Below are 14674 nucleotides of genomic sequence, written 5' to 3'. Positions count from 1 at the left end.
AACAAATACCATCCCTGGAGACTTTCCAGATCGTGCATAGAGTCATTTGGGACACGCATCATGATTTCTTCAGCTATTTTCCATCCACTCCAAAAAGATAAGGATTGACAGATGTGAACATTTAACACGCTTCAGGTTTTTTTCTTATGACCTCTGATATGGCCACCCGTTCTTTATTATTCTAGTATGTGCAGAAACTGTGCATTGACTGAAAACCGTTTGTGGTGATTTAAGTCATGGATGGATTCTATTCCATCCTGCTCTGATCTATTCTACATCCACAAATAGCTGAAGACATTCAACACCTTTTACCTCTCACTGATTTACCTCCAAGGAGAAGCTACTCCGCAGGGTATTCAGGAACTGCCAATATAAGGCTCTAGCTTTTCTCTGATTGTTCACTTGCTATAAAGGCATATCAAGTTTCTAAATACTAAAACACAGGAGTTCCAGCAACACAGAGCAAATAAATTCCATCTTTGACCTTTTTAAACTGCTCTTATAGCATCATTCTGTAAGACTGAATTTATTTTTCTACTCAATATATTCCATTCAATGGCTGCAAGGCATTAGGTGGGATTAAATCAGGTCAACAGCACTAAGAATAAATAGCACTTTAACCTGAAGAATACAAAGGCACCAAAACACCCAAAATGGCCATACCCTATCTGTTTGTTCTAAAAATGAATATTCTCAGTGGCAAGTCAATGTTCCTCCTGTGTTCTTTATGAGGAGTAACAATGAACACCATTTGAAAGATAGATATTTCATAGAACAACATGATGAGGTCATCGCAGGCTTTAAAGGTGGAAATAACATTACTGTTATTAATGATATGATAATGCCCAGGGGCTCCAATCACAACCTGGGCACCACTGTACTAGTTGTTTTACAAAGAACAGGATATAAATGAAGCTATTGCACAAAAACATTATAGATAGGGCCTCAGGGCTACAGTGCTACAGTGTCTCATGTGAGAATTTGGGTCCATACAGTCAATCAACACATTTACTGACCTGACCACAATACCAAACACCCCTTTTAAATTAGTTCCTCCCTTGCAGATAGTATGTCTATATTAGATGTACGTGACACCATCTAGGCAAATAGGGATATCACAGAGAATAGCTGCATCTAAAAGTCTTGATCAATGAGGACGAAAGTATAGTATCTTCAGTTATGTCGAACTCCAGTTGAAGTGGCTAAACTATACCAGATATGTAACACTTTTCCCCCTTCCCCACCTAATCTCTAAATATCAATATTCCATATGGATAGCCCAATTATGGATGTATGGATATCCCAACACATTATCTGCAAATATTCTTTGCCTTTTCAGCAGAAAATAGTCTATCACAAGAACTATCGTTAGTGGAGTTAGATGAAGACCTCCTGACCCAAAGCAAGAGGTCTACAACATGTGCCGAAGAACTAAGTCCACTTGCTGGTAGCTCACACAGACTTATGTTAGTGGTGGATAAAGCACTGTGGCAAGAAATACAACGTATTCTTGCCAGCAAGTCACACCAAGTTGTGTCGTTTTATTTAGGCTCTTATGGAATGGGAATGCACAGCTCTGTACTATATAGACATCTACCAGTGCCCTCTACTGGCTGTCATTACAAAAAATAAACAGCATTTATTAATAAGAGGTTGAGACAGATATCTTCTCACATATATTCGTTCATGCTGACTTGTCAGGTACAAGTCTGTCATTTTAGTATTGAAGAATTTAGATATTGTTCTTCATGCGCGTACCTGCAGTTATCCAGTGACAGGCATATTAGCCTGTGATTGACTGTAGATAATCACGTGCTTTTTTGGGTAAGCTATGCATGTACTATGCTTCTAAACCTAATAACTGTTATGCCTGCCCTGTGTTCAGCAAATGTGTGGCTGCTTCTTTGTGGCATTTTCCTGAGAAATCAATATAATATCAATGATGAAAACCAACACTAGGGAGGCAGTTCAGTCTAGTGACCAGGAAAACTTGCCCTGGAGCCCAGGTTCTGTTCCCTCTGCCTCACCAGGTGACCTGCTGATATGCTTTATTTACATTACAGTAGCATCTGGAGACCTCAGGACCAGGGCAGGGTGGGGGCACTACTGTGGTATGAACTGTAACAAAAACCAAGATTGGCCTTCCTACGTAACGAGATACAGAAGAAAGATGAAATAAATATATCGTAACAGGTACCCAGAAGCACCGCATAACTAATCCGTGTTCCAGTTTCCCCATCTGAACAGCACTGTCGGATGTTCACATGAAAGGTGAACACATTTTTAAACGCTGGTATTACATTACAGGGAGTGGGGTTTGACACATTTTCCCACATTAGGTTTTTTCCACTGGAACAGGTAAGATGGAAACTTTCGGTAGACTATGTTTCCATGATGACAAGATACAGGACCGTGCAATACATTGTCTGCTTTATGACTAGCAGTTAAAAAAGCATATCCAATACTTTCATCCTTGGTACTTTGCTCATCCATAGATGCAAATGATCACTCTTATAAGTGAGACTCAGGGACAGGACTTCCACACAAGGGTTTTGCTACTTAAAGAGATGCCCACTGAGCTGACAGGAGAATAAAACCCTCAGAAGTTTAAAAAATAAAAATAAAAAAAAAATCACAGCAGGTTTTCTTTCTTTTGATATCACCCCCTGCAGCGGCTGCTTTCTAAGAATGTGTGCCCACAGTTCCCTTCTCTTGCCTGCACACACACAAAACCATCATTAATCCACAAGTTCAATCCTCAGTATCAGGCTGTCACTGCACTAAAATGAAACTGCTAATTTTTAAGCAAACGAAGCTTTTTTATGGCTCGTTTCCCCAATAAAGCCATCATCCCATGCTAACAAGGTGCCGTGAGATAGCTCACATGGTAAAGTGGAAGCGCTGCTCCTCAGGCTGAGCAGGAAGAGGGTGAGGAGGCTCAGCACAGCTCAACCTGCCTGCTCCCTCCTACACAAGGAGAAGTCACCTCATCCTGACCCTGTTCTTCGAGGAAAATTAAGAGACTTTTCACTGGAACGCAGTGCTACAGGCAAACATGCCCTAAGGAAATAAGAGCTATTCAAACGAGTAAAGCCTTGCAGGATGAGGTTTTGTCTGTATCTTTCCCTGATATTATTTCCCGTTCTCAAAAGCTGTGTCACTGCCAAACCTCAAAATTGCAGCTTCCACATCACTGATGTTAAAATGAAGGGGCTTGTGGGTTTTGTTCAGTGAAGTAAAATTAATACACTGTAAGCTAAATTTTAATAAATGTCTTTAAGTAATTGCAGCTTAGTTGCAAGTTTGTTAACACGTTCCTAAACGCAGGTTGAAAAAAAACTCTGCTGCAGTTTAATTTTATTTTTTTAAAAAAATTCTCTCAACAAGATTCCTAAAATCCTACATTTATCAGAAACACAAATAACAGAATTAAGGGGAGTTACTCAGTTACAGTGGTAGCTCTGATTTTTTTTTTAGCTGGTAGAGATCTCTGCAGAAGACTTTGCATCTTCTGCAAAGCGTGTGTATACATACACACACACAATAGGATGGAGTTTTGAGCAAACAGTATCATCCCAAACCAGGTCAATTTTCATTAATGTTATGAGGATAGTATTATGAAAAAATGACATATTTGGACAAAATATGCTGGAAGACAAAATATGACAGTGATCTTTAATAGACCTTATAACAGTTTCCCCACATGCTACTTTGGCACAGCCTGCATCTGTCTGTCTCTGTGAGCTTGGGAACAGCCACCAAAATCCCCACCAAGGGCTAACATCATGGTAGTGTATGTGCTATCCATGCTTTGTACAGCAGGGAAACAAGAGTCTAAGATTCTGCTATGGGTTATAAAGGTCCAAAAGTGACAGACCCCACTTTTTCCAAGATAAGATCCGTACCAGTAAGGAAGTTAAACCATCTAGCTTGATGGACCACATCTTGTAATCATCCACAAGAAACACCTGTTGGCCATTCAGTTGCAGAATTACAACCACTGCTGAGCTTGAATTTTCTCATTCCAACAGTCACATCGGAAATGGGACAGGTATGCAATGCCTTAAGCCTGGACTGAAGGGTTGCTGCTGTGAAGCCAGGGCTCCTTAAAATGCCCCTACCTATCCTCCTGAATTCTTGCAGGACTGAGTCTATAATTTAGTCCAGGTCTAAAATATTGCTTTGATCAGCCAACATGCCCTGGAGACATCTTCTCTCAAATAGGCATGCTGAACTGCTTAAACCTGACCTGCATGTGACTGCAAATATGCACCTGAGAACTACTGATTTATGAAGCTAACTGAAGAACTGCTTCACTTCTAGTACAACAGGCAACCACAACTCTAGATATATATGCTCTGAGGAAACCATTCTCAAGAAAATACATATCTCACATCCACCACCTCCAACCCAACAGTTTGCAGTCCCTGCTGCCCCTTATTTTATTTGGGACCCAAAACTACATGTAGGCATACTTCTAACTTTACACCCCTGGGATGTCCCAGTCTATTTAATGGGAAACACCAAATTCAGCTGGACAACTTGCAAGAAGTATCATGTTATGCATGTGTTTAAAAAAGGCAAGATTAGGAGCTGGCAATTCATAATACAGCCTAGAACAACGAATCACCTTCTATCATGTAACAAAGGTCAACCGACTTGGGTTCTGTGGGACTGAGGGTGGCAGCAAGATTTTAGACATAGATATTTGTGGATATCTAATACAGAGCCTATGTCTTGTGCCTGTTAATAAATGTGTCCTTGTAAAATCCCCGTGAAGTAGAAAAGTAGTGTTATTCTGATTTTTCACAGATGGAAAATGGAGACACAGAGAAATTAAAGGGGAGAGGCTGTCTCTAGGGTAAGCATGACGCAAACCAGCCAAATCTTTATAGGTCAAAACTGCCACTTTGAATTGCACCTAGCAACAGATGGGAAGCCAGATTCATTCCGCTATGTGTCCTTTTCACTAAGGAGACAGAAAATAACCAGTGTAAAAAAACCGCCTGATTTTTGCTATTATTGTTTGTTAGGCACTGCTAGAACAGACTGTGCCGTGGAAGGGAAATGGTGATTATTGCAGGAGTAACATTTACCTACAGATCTTGTAATCAAGGAGTCTCGTTTTGCACCAGTTTATTCCCAGCAGCTCTGAAATCTCCCAGATGAGTAAAGACATTTGGCCTCTAGCCCAGCGTTCGCTTGAAGGCGGTATAAACAGAAAGCCGGCAAACAGGCAAAAGCCATGCTTATCAGGCTGTTGCTGCTCTATCTCTCTCTTGCTGCCACAGTTTGCAGGGCACATGAAAAGTAAAATAAATACCCAGTTACATTTTGCTTATCATCTGACACATTTCACAAAAAAATAAAGGCATCCACTAAGGGTTTCTTCTTTTTATTTCTGTCTGCTGCTGACAGAAGGGGTGCTTAGAATTAGACAGAGAAGATAAAATGGTTTTAAATATGCATATATTTAAGAGGTTATCTCAAAGGAAAAAAATATTTTTCTGCTGGGGTTGGCTACTATCTTAGCCCCGCTTTAAACATTTATCTGATTAAATCATTGCATTCCTCAAAAGAGGCAGTTCACGAATCCTCAGATTCTTACAGCTAACAAATAATTAAATAGCACAAACTCTGCACTTTTAACAGTAAAGTGTCTGACTCATGATGCCTAGTTAAAAACCCAGCAGGTTCAGCATGCCACCCCAGCCTGGCTGGGGTAACGCACTCTCACACAGCGAACAGCCCGATAGCGTTTTGGCCAGCAACCTCATCTCAGGAATCCCACACCGCTTCAACAAGCCCCTGCAAACAGCTCGCAGGCGGTTTCATCATGGAGCCACACAGACACCCACGACAAGAGGCCATAACATTGCAGAAATTACACTGAGATGAATTAAAGACAATCAGCTTTTGTTTGCTATTACCTGGTTTTATAGACCTTGGAAAAAGCATTGCCTTTTTAAAGCAGTTTCTCATTTAGGATTGCATGGTTCAAGAGCCTGTCTTTAAAGCTATGGTGCTTACCCCAGTTCAGACAGCAGTACAAATGCTCTAAGAACGAAGAGGTATATTTGCTAATATTTATAGTTCTTTGGCATCCAGGTGTCTCACAGCATTTTAGAGATATTTGTTAGTGGAATTTCTAGAAACCGTAAATCACGCAGGTGATGGGACGGACAAACAGGTACAGAGAAGTTAAATATTACTTCCATGATGTTGATGGAACATCTGAAAGTCTAAAGTCCTTTACACCCCACTTCAATGTGTTTTTATTTCATAGTAATTTAAAAGTTCTGTCCGTTCATTCAGTGGCAGAGCAGCGTCAAACACTGTGTGCTTGCAACTGCTGTTACTGTTTCACTGGCACTTTTGTTTTAGCATTTTGTATAGGATAACCTGTCAAATTGCAGGGGAGGCAGGAATGTACCCGGTACTTTATAAGAGGAATTGCAAGTAATTAGATCATTTCTACATGTACCCAATAGTAGGAGGGAAAATTACTTTTAAAATTATACTATATTGTTTTAATCTGCAACAAGCCATGTAAGGGAGGAATAATATGACTTGTCATCACTTTACAAACAAATATTCTCAACAATAAGCTAAGGCCAGCTGACAGACTGATGGAAAACCAGAATGATTAACACGAGATGACCGCAATGACATTTTCTATCCAAAGAAATCTCTGATGTCAACCAATTTACAGTCTCTCTAATGTATTTAAAACTCTTCATATTTACACACGTAACGGTCTGCCTGTGTTAGAAAAACATCAACTGTTGGTTTGAGATGCTAGTAGTCTTCCACAGTGCCTCCTTTCCCTGACAGCGTGAAAAGAGGTGGCTGGCACAACAGCCACAACTTTAATTACCTGTGAGGACATAACTCTACACGCACACTGTCTTCAGAGCGAAAAACATATGCCATTTCTTAGGCTCCAAACCAATCCTGGTTTTAACATGACAAGAGAAAGCTAAAAAACCTGCAAGCTGATCTGAATGAGATACAAGCTCAGATATCCTTCAGAAATTTGTGGGAGGAGGGAAGATCTTGAACTAGATAAATTTAATTAAAAATAAACCACTATTATGCAGTTGATGGGAGATGAGCACTAATAAGCCTGCTGAGAATTAAAAAGGCTTGAAGTCAAGGATCACAGTTTATCTGGCATGGCAGAACGCCTGCCTGCTCTAGAAGGAGCTTGGCCAAATCCATACATCCAATTCAATTTCCTAACAGGTCCTACAGAGCACCTTGCAAATTAATTGCAAGACAGTAAAGATTTTAGCTTCATGAAGGAGATGATGCCTTAGATGGTATTGCGATCTCTCACATCCAACATCAGTTCAACATAGCAGCCAGGGAGGGATCTGCAGGAAAACACAGAAGAGAAACTGGGAAAAACTTCCTGCAGCAGTGTTTAAGCAACCAGTCCAACTCTGCTACATTTCATCATGTGTTCCTGGAAATGACCTAGCACCCTTCCACAGGCCTTTTCCTTGCTTCCCTAAGCATGGCAGCAGCAGCAAATTGGAAGGATGGACAGGGGCGGGAAATAGCAGTGCCTCTGAAGTTGACAGGAAGTCCATGAAGGGCAACTCCGGCCTTGAGCACTACAAATAGGAGTTCAGTGGCTTCCATGGGGTAAGAGGTACCACCTGGGATGAAAAGGAGGGATTCTGTGTTCTGCACTTTAGTCATGCCAACACCTCACTGCCAACCTAAAGACCAGTCATTATGAACAAGAACAGCTATAGCTGTTGATATTATTAATATCCAAGCTGCATTTCTTCCAAGATCATAAAAAACCTCTCATTTGCTGCAAAACGTTCATTACCAGAGATATATGATGTGGCAATAGCACAGGAGTGGAGTTTAGACTCCTGTAGCTCAGCCCAGGCAGGGTGGGCTCCACACAGCTCCAACCCTGCTTGGCTGCAGCTGAAGATGAGCCACAGCAGGTCAGGTCTCTATCAACCTTTTCTTCCCAAAAAAGCATCCTCACTATGAGAAAACATTAAAAGCAGCTGCAGAACATGGAGCCAGAGCCAGGTAGTTCTGGATATTCACAAGTCTGAAAAACACTCTTATTTTGAGCGTATCTCCATAACGGTAATTCTCAACACACCAAGGCCATCACAATTATGTCTTCTGTCCGACTATAATTTTGGATACAGCTCACTAATCAAGAATTAACTTGAAAACTGTGCCTTTAGGTTAATTTGACCAGTTCCAATCCATCTGCAGTGCCTGAAAGTTGTTAGAAATTATACACTATATATCTTGAAGCTCTTAAGTTGTCCAATTTAATGGAGAAGTTTTATAGTCCACTTCTACAAATTGTAACAGCCCAAACAAATTTTAATCATTTTTCCCTTGTATGGAATCTCTTTATTTGCAGCTAATTAAAAAACTGGGTCCCAGATTGCCTGGCCTTGTAATACCATCGGGGTGGGGGGGGAGGAGTACAAAATTTTCAAATTGCTCAAACACTTCTGGAAATTACCTCTCCAAACGTTGCCCAAGTGCAAATATGGACAGAACAGAAATAAAGATAAGTCAAAATAGACAAGCCAGGTCATTGGGAAATAACTTTACTCCTTACATTACTATGTAAACATATAATGGAGGCAATCTAGCACCTGGAGATCACAGTGAAAAGCCTAACAGAGGTGCAGTACAGTCAACGGTTCCCAGAATCTGTGTCAATGAAAGAATGTAACATTTGTTTCCTTACCAAGTGAACAGATTCTTGAGTCGTCCCTACTTCAGTCCATTTAAAAACTTCTAATAAAAATACATTGTAGACTAGTAAAGGGGCTTAACTAATCTATGCAAAAGTGGAATTTTTCCATGTTTGCTCTTATTTAATCAAGTGAAAAATTTCACTTCACTGAAGTTTACTCTGTATGATTTCATCAATGCACAACAGTAGCAAGTAACTTAAGTATATGTGTTTCACAGACCTAAATCTTTACAATGCAGTTTTTAAATCTGTCACTTTCCTATTCTGAGGGTCCTAACAACACAGCACATTCATTCAGTTTTTTCCCAACCAAGCAAAACACTCACTGGGATTTCCTTTTCAAGCTTGCTAATTGAAAACATTCTGCAGCTTATTAGTCACTATACAGATTATGTGCTGACATGCAAACTCTCTCTCATTCCAGACTTGTTAATTAACATGTAGTTACAGATCCCACAGAGACTGGACTGCAGGTGTGATGCTCTGGGTCCTGCTCTAATAACCATTGCTCTCGGATGCTGGCACTGATGGAATACACAGCAAATGCATTTTCCCGGAATACTGCCCCACCCTCCCCACAAGTGCTCACACTCTGTTTTGGTTTTAGTACTTTTGGTTTTTTGTCTGGGTTCATTATGTCCAACATCCACCTACAACCTCTCACAGAAATCAACAAAAATCTGCACTCTCCCATCAGCCTGGCTCAGCAGGAGCTGGCCCAGGGCAGCTGTTCTGCATGATGAATTTGAATAGGAAGACCTAGAAGAAAAGAATGGCAGAGAATGAAGGAGAACATAACAATGAGAGAGATATGTCCAGTCATTTCTGTGACTACCTAAATTATGATCTCACCTATTGGTTTATTCAATGCAAGGCGATACTCAGTCAAGTTTTTCATACAGAATAAATCTTGCCATTAAAATACCACCTTCCATTCAATTACTCTTATACGAAGCCTCATGGCACCATAACTATTCCCTCTAGGTATAGCTGGATAATGGGATGTTCAAAGAGAAAATCTCTTCACACTGAATTTCCTTAAAGATTTTAAGTGTTTTAAAAGTCTTTGCTCAAGTAAGGGAAAAACATTACCAAACAGTAAAAGTGAGAGTATAAAGGCACTGCCATGGAAAGTTAGAAGTTTATAATTCCTTATTAGCAAGGGTACACTCATCATGGGATACGGTCAAGAACAAATTCAAAAAGGAACTTTAATAAGCAAAGTACCTTTGCCAGGTAAGTGTAACCAAACTTAAAACAATTAGGGAACTGGATTGATAAAAGCATGTATAGTTAGCACATAATTCTATTCTCACTGAAGTCAGCGGTAAAGCTACCTTTGATGCCCCAATGGGAGCAGACTATACTTGACAGTTTTGAACACTCCATCCTACAAATATAGGGATTAACAACAAACAATTTCCATATCCGTGACACAGAATGTCTGATAGAAACATGACCAGAAGTCATGAAAATTACCACCCCAGGTAGAATCCCAAAATATTGTTGTACTGTGGTTCATTATGAACATTGAATCAGTGAATATGAACATGACAGTGAGCTTTCCGTACTCTTCACTTCTCACATTAGAGGAAGCAAAGGATTTACCTGTTCTAGGTAGGAGCCACATTCAGTTTGAAAGCCCAAGTTTCATTTGCTGGATTTCAACAACAACTAAACCTAACAAGAGCACTGTGCCACTATTAGGACCTCCTAGACCTGCATCGACTCATCTTTCTATGCATTTGCTGTCAATTCACTGTCAACTATACCATTAGTTTACGAACCTTTCTAGAAGGAAATGTTTAACAAAGATGGTGCCAGTACAACTTGGTTAAGAGAGTCACTAATTACATCTGGAAAGGGACTTCTGGGATTAATAAATCATTTTTATAGGATAGAGATACTATCTGGGAAGTGGCTGTACATTAGCATCAGAGGAGAGAGCAACTCTGTCTAGAACAAAGACTCCAAAAGGAGGAAAGAGAAACTCCTGTGTGATAGATGATTCTGAGATTGTCAGATCCAGGGTATTAAACTGGAACAGAAGTAGTTGCTTTTATTAAACATAGCACCTTAATGACCTTAAAGGCCAACAATGCCTCAACAGCCATGGAACTGGTAGAGAAAACTGTAGCAACACAGCCTTTCTGTACCAGAGCAGCAATATGTCTCATTCTGGTCTTGTATATGGACATTATAGGATGCACTGTTTCAAGTCACTAGCTTCAAAAGACCTGGCATGCAAAGACTAAGCAATAATATAGGTCACTGCTCAGATGTTGTATGACAGCAGCCTTTTGAAACTTGACAATTCTTGGCAAACTGTTCGGCCAAGCATTGGGTCCACAGTCACTAACTGACCCTGACCTTGCAACCACTTTCTACTAGAGATTTGCTTGAGAAGGGTCTGTTGGCAAACCTTCCATTAATAAAGGTTTTAGAATAGACTCCATGCCATGTGCTTCACACAACTGAATCTGCTGATATCAGTGGACATGTCATGCACTGTAGGAAAGTTTTTGCACTGGAATTTTATGGTAATTCCTACTTTGGCTACAAGGAAGACTTTTTATGCAACTCAGTAACTGAACCAAAAAGAAAACTAAAACTCTGAAGAAGAAGGGAAATGTAAGATAGTTGTTCACAAAGTGATGATAGGTGGGAAAAACAGATTTATATAATCAGTGATTAAGGTGATGTATTCAGCTTGACAGTAGACACTTTCTGCGAACTGCTCCACTGCTGAAAATACTGCCTACCATGTTCGAGTTAGAGTGAAATCCAGCTCTTCAAGAGTTAACACAATTCTATGAGAATGAAGCAAATTCTGCTTCTGACCCTGTCTGCGATACATCAGTCTTCATGGTCTTTAAGTGGCCTGACCTCTTCCTCCTAGCAGGATGATGAAAGACAGCTATTAAAGCTACCCAATTTCAGATCTCAGCTTCTAGGAAAGAGGTAGTTGTCACCCTTTCCAAGTAAGAAAACATGGAAAAGAATTACCAGAAAAAGATACTCAACTACATCTATAAAAAGGTTCAAAGGTTTTTTCATACCTGGATAACATTGGAACAGGCTTGTCAGGAGAGCAACAGCACTGTACAGCGCCATTGAGCGCCTTCCAGCCTCTAGTTTGCTGCTGGAAAACTAGGACAAGAAATGGTGAAAGGAAACAAGTCAGGTGCAGTCCTATTTCTCTTCACTTTGCTGACACCGTCATTCACAAGCACTGGCCTGAAAGTGCTCCTCTACACTTCCAACTCCAGTACTCACATAGGTTTTTATAACCATTCTCCTACCTTAATTTAGTTTGAAATAATATCAAAATAAGCCCATCAGCCTTTTGAAAAGATGACAAAGAGCCTGCCTATACCAACAAACAATCACATAATGACATTTGCAGCACACTCAAACCTGTGCTTCCAGGTCATGTCTTGGACCCTTTTTTCCTGTAGATTGTAATGCTAATATAAAAAGTATCCCTTGGAAGAGGAGGAAAAGAGATGACATCAAAAAGAAAATGCAAGCACATTTCTGTCTTCTAAAATAAGGCCAGAGAAGACCCGAGCTAGAAGTGAAATAGATATGGAGGATCCTCAAGTCCAAATTACTCTGTAAGTGAAAAGAGGAAAAACCCAAGTAAAGGATTGATTAGCAGCTATTCTTTCCTATGTAAGAAAAACAATTTTTATTATTCCTTAATCTTCTATCATCTCTTCCTTATTTGTTAACCTCAGAAAAAAAAGAAATGTATTTTATTGTTTATGTGGATTTTTTTTCCTGGGATGATATTCACCTCTGGAAGAGTTACAGTTAAGCTTGGTCAGTCTGGTATTTCTGCTCAATAATTAACAGAAGGAAGTGAAATCTGGTGTCATGGTTTAGTCCCAGTCAGCAATCAAAGACAAAAATCCCCCGAAAGCTTTCCTTTACCCAGACTAGGGTTGTTACCTAAACTGTTGTTCATAAGACAGAGAGGTTTGCCTTAATTAGCTACTGTTTCAATCTTAATGTTTACAGATCACTACAGTATCACAGAAATATCAACATTAAATACACAATTCAGACTTACTCCAAGACACTTCCCAACCGTGCATGCTCACTCAATGCATTCCATGGCAGAGCTGTCCTTTTGAACTAGCACAGTACATAGACGTTATTACAGAGGCTACAAACATGGTGACAGTAATAATGAATTGAAATTTACATAAAACGTAATCTCATTAATTGTCTGATTATATCCGAGTTTGAATATTTAATTGCATTAATAAAAATATTCTATTACATGACAGTAAAGATCCTATCTTGGTTAATTTCCTAAAAAATATCATTCCAGCTTACTACTGCATCTTCATTTTATAGATCTTAAACACAGAGTACTTGGATTTGGAAAGACATTTAATCAAAGAAAGAAAACCTGAACATTGCCCTAAATTGCTGAAGTCTCAAAGGAGTGCTCTAGTCTACTTACTTGCTTCCCCATATACTCTGATAGACACCAGAGATGAAGACAGACAGAGATGACAGAGTGGCAGCATGAATCCTGCCATCCTCAGGCTACCAACAGAGCAGGACCAGCAGGACTAGCCACAAGCCTCTGAGCTCACCTGAAGGGTCTTCAGCAGAAGAGAGCTTGGTTTGGCTCCCGCAGCTGGTGCGGCACCATCAGATTGCCACAGCTTTGTAAGGCAAGATAAATGCACATGCAGGAAGAACTATAGTACGGTCTTCATCCGTACTTCATACCCCCCACCCACCTGGGAAAATAACACTCTACACCAGCTTGGGCTGTATGTAACTTAGGTGACTGGATTCAAGTCAATGGGAGGATGCCTGCAGTCCTGACGTCCTGATTTCTTTTTCTTTTTTCAAGTTAAGCACCACGTGAACAAATGTACTTTAGACTACTTTTTGACACTGCGGGGAAACAGATGGTGAGTTGGGAGCACTGCTTCACCTCGCAGAAAGGAGCCCAAGTCAAAATACTGGTTTTTAACATCTTTTATCTTTTAGAAGAATTTAGGAGATGTTACATCTGTACATAAATGAAATGCTACCAATTACACAGAGTCTGAATTTCCACCTGCTGACCTGTATTGTGCAGACTTCAGTCCCTGAGCAATTCTTTCTAACCCAAGCCACTATGCTTTGTACAGCTACAGAGGGGATCGCTGTACAGGAATACCTCTCCAGAAGCCCTTCCATTGCAGCATGAAGTATTCTTGAATAAAAGTTATTTTTAAATAGGCAGTAATAGCTCAGAATCAATTACAGATTGCGTTAACTTCCCTTTATCTTAAAGATATTAACTTTGTTAACGTAATAGACTTTGGACCATATCCTGAGGGTGCTAAAACTAGGCTCATACATTTTATTAAGAGCCTAAACACATGGCTTGTTTATGAAAAGTGCTCAAACTGTAGCAACTTCCAATGACTTAATTACAATGAATGGAGCCCTAAAAAGTTCAACATTTTTTAAAAACATCAAGGTATATAATTTAAACTTCTAAACACAGGCCTAATGGAATTTGCAAAGAAAATTCAAATTAATACTTATGTAATTAATTTATGGGATTTGGAGAGTGCCACAGGAAGAATTTTACTAGATTCTTCATTTACAAACCGGTGGCTGTAACCCACTGAGGTTTTTTAATGCACTAGGAAATCAGAGAGCTTACCCTGTGCGCTATTTATTATTGTCTCAGGTTCATGTTACCAGAACTCTGTTATCCTTATGCACACTTATAGCCCACAGCCAGGTAATCCCATGTAGCTCAAACCTCTTACACTGAGATTTAAGGCAGATTATGTTGCTGCACTTTCATTGCTGTGCCTCATATGATGCACAGTAATTTATAAAGCTGTAATAAACTAATTATAAGTTTGAGCTCTAAGTTTCTCCTGAAGATACAGGCAC

At 39.9% G+C, this 14674-nt stretch overlaps 1 protein-coding gene across 2 annotated transcripts in view; it reads right to left on the bottom strand.

Annotated features, from left to right (window-relative positions):
- The window catches only part of SORCS2 (sortilin related VPS10 domain containing receptor 2), a 590141-nt gene that overhangs the window by 455918 nt on the left and 119549 nt on the right, over nt 1-14674 (bottom strand). The window lies entirely within an intron of this gene.

The sequence above is a fragment of the Phalacrocorax aristotelis genome, chromosome 4 (genome assembly GCF_949628215.1).
Source record: "Phalacrocorax aristotelis chromosome 4, bGulAri2.1, whole genome shotgun sequence".
Lineage (NCBI taxonomy): Eukaryota > Metazoa > Chordata > Aves > Suliformes > Phalacrocoracidae > Phalacrocorax > Phalacrocorax aristotelis.
The sequence above is the reverse complement of the archived record's forward strand: the minus strand, read 5'-3'. Positions and strand labels throughout refer to the sequence as shown.